Below are 3,155 nucleotides of genomic sequence, written 5' to 3'. Positions count from 1 at the left end.
TGTCTTGAAACCAGAAGCAGCCAGTTTCTCCGTGGCCGTTGCCTTCCGATTAATAAATATGAGGAGGACGATGACGTCGTTTATCCGCGGAAGAAGACCGGCCCCTCGGTGCGGAGCGCCTGCCCTGTGCCGTGTAGTGCTGAGCGACTCATCATCTGTTCTACTGTATGCTGAGCGACTGTTTGATCGTATCACGATTGAAGGAAGGAAAGGAAGGAAGGAAGGAAGGAAGGAAGGAAGGAAGGAAGGAAGGAAGGATGGATGGATGGATGGATGGATGGATGGATGGATGGATGGATGGATGGATGGATAGATAGATAGATAGATAGATAGATTCTCAAAGGGTCCTATCAAAGGGTCAGGGGACCCCTAGGGGTCCTTGGGGGGGTTCCAGGGGGGCCCCAGACCCCAGCAAAATGAGCATCGATTTATTAACCACTTCAAACCTATAGTCGATCTATACTGTGAGCTTGTAGATCTTTTTTTTTTTTTTTTTTTACCTTGCAGCATTACAAACAGTTTGAGGGTTGCATTTGTCAGATTACCCTGCAGTGGCCTACACACCACTGTAAGAAAACAGCACCAACAACACCAACACAACTTTAGCTATAACTAGAGGTTCGAGCCACTACGCGGCCCTCACCTACGTTGCACCGCCAATCCACTGATATGCCCACATATGGAGATCTCTGTATCTGTCAGTCCTTGTCCCCTTTATTCCCATATATGGAGATCTCTGTATATGTCAGCCCTTGTCCATTTTATGCCCATGCATATATGGAGATCCATGATATTATCAGTATATGCCCATGTGGGCATGCTGATATGCCCATGTGGAGATCTCTGTAGGCCTATCTATCAGTCCTTGTCCCTTATATGCCCATATATGGAGATCCCTGATGACATCAGTATTTGGGAATGCACCAATGTGTGCCAATATATGGAGATTTGTTTGCACCTGATGCCATGACGACACATTGAGGTTAGACAACATACTCCATATTTTGGTGTAGCTGCATGCATTGGAGCACTCCACCCCCCCCCCCCTTTCTCTTCACCCTGTACACAGCAGATTTCACACACTGCTCGGAGATATGCCACCTGAAGAAGTTCTCTGATGACACTGCCTTCGTCAGTGTATCAAGGGGGAAGAGTACAGGAAACTGATTGAGGACGTTGTGGGCTGGAGTCGGCTGAACCAGCTACAGCTCAACGTCTCCAAAACCAAGGAGATTGTGATTGACTTTCGGAGACCCCGCCCCACCCCACAGCCAGTTTCCATCGGGGGGGTTGGAGGTTGAGGTGGTCGAGTCATACAAGTGGGGGGTGCAGCTTGACTACAAATTGGACTGGTTAGAAAACACAGACTGTTTTTACAAGAAGGGACAGAGTAGACTGTATTTCTTGAGGAGACTGACTTCTTTCAACATCTGCAGGAAGCTCCTGCAGATGTTCTATCAGACAGCGGTTTCCAGCGTCCTTTTTTATGCTGTGGTTTGCTGGGGAGGCAATGCTAGACAGAAGGACACACAATGGCAGAGAAGAGGACTTTGGCTATAAGACAGTATCCATACTGGATGATGCCAGCCACCCACTGCACACAGCCCTTTCTCACAGAAGAGCACATTCAGTGATTTTCAGTGGTTTGGATCACAGAAGTGTAGCACAGACAGATTTAAGAACTCCTTTATCCCAAGGGACATTAGACTGTACGATGAAGCACTGGGGGAAGAGGAGGTGGGAGGGGGGTCAGCTCATTTATATTGTAGATATAGTTGTTGTTTTTTAACTGTGTTGTGTTTCTTTACTTTTAGATCTTATAACTTGTAGTTTTTCCACTGCATTCTATTTCTATTGATGTAATGTATTTTTTATATATTATCATCATGCTTCTTTTACTGACAAATCTGTATGAATGTATTTTGTACAATCAAACTGGAGCCGTTGAACAGAACACAATTCCTTCGGGATTAAAAAAGTGTATATCTATCTATCTATCTATCTATCTATCTATCTATCTATCTATCTATCTATCTATCTATCTATCTATCTATACATCACTCAAGCTTTATTGATTAATAGGCCTATTATTATTTTCCACACAGCTAATGTAACTACCTATATAGCCTAATGTGTGTGTGTGGGTGTGTGTGTGTGGTGTGTGTGTGTGTGTGTGTGTGTGTGTGTGTGTGTGTGTGTGTGTGTGTGTGTGTGTGTGTGTGTGTGTGTGTGTGTGTGTGTGTGTGTGTGTGTGTGTGTGTTTTGAAACATAAAACCATAATTCTCATTGTCGTAGTATACAGTTACTATGCGTATGTCTGTGTGCCTACAGTATGTACACGTGTGTCTGTCTACAGGAGTTTCAAGGTGCTGAGCAGGAAGCTCCGCAAGATGCAGGGGAAGCCTGTTTTGGGCTTTTTGGCTACACTGTGGAAGACCTGTTGAAACAAACACGTCTGTTGCTCTGTCCGTGGAGAGGTAAAATAAAAATATATGTGAAAAGGGCATTTACTGTGTGCTGGCTGTTTTCTTAGTTTCATGGGCTTTCTGGGGGGAGTTGACACTTCAACATCTCAGAAAGGTTACCTCCATGCATTTGGTCTCAGGGTTTCGATCATGAGGTCAAGTGACATAATTCAGTCACATATGGTTTCACTTCCACAGATGTCATCAACTTTTTGTCTGTTCTGCTTTGCATAGCCAATGACACCGTAACTGTATGAGAGGTGAACATGAGGCTGAGCCAGCAATCACGGTCAAGTGAGTTTATCTCACAGGTCCAAACAAGTCATGGAGAACTGGTAGAATGAATAGAGTAGAGTAGAGTAGAGTAGAGCAGAGAAGAATAGTATATTTTAAACCTGAAGTGTCTTCTCTCTTATGGGGTCCCTGGCACAAAAAGAAGGGGGTCTGTGGACAAATACATATCAATTTGGGGGGTCCTTGACATTAAAACGTTTGAGAACCACTGCATAAAAGTTCCAATGAATAAACAATCAAACGCAAGACAGAGAAGTCAGAGGGCAGGACAGAGCATTCAGTACATATCACAGCCTATTTACATCAGTGTAATATTGCTGATAGCCATGGCTGGGCGGATCATCAAGGACACTCGCCATGCCAGCCACAACCTGTTGACACTGCTGTTGCCGGGG

The sequence above is a fragment of the Gymnoscopelus braueri genome, assembly GCF_963280865.1.
Source record: "Gymnoscopelus braueri genome assembly, chromosome: 2".
Taxonomy (NCBI): Eukaryota; Metazoa; Chordata; class Actinopteri; order Myctophiformes; family Myctophidae; genus Gymnoscopelus; species Gymnoscopelus braueri.
Note: the sequence above shows the minus strand (reverse complement) of the source record.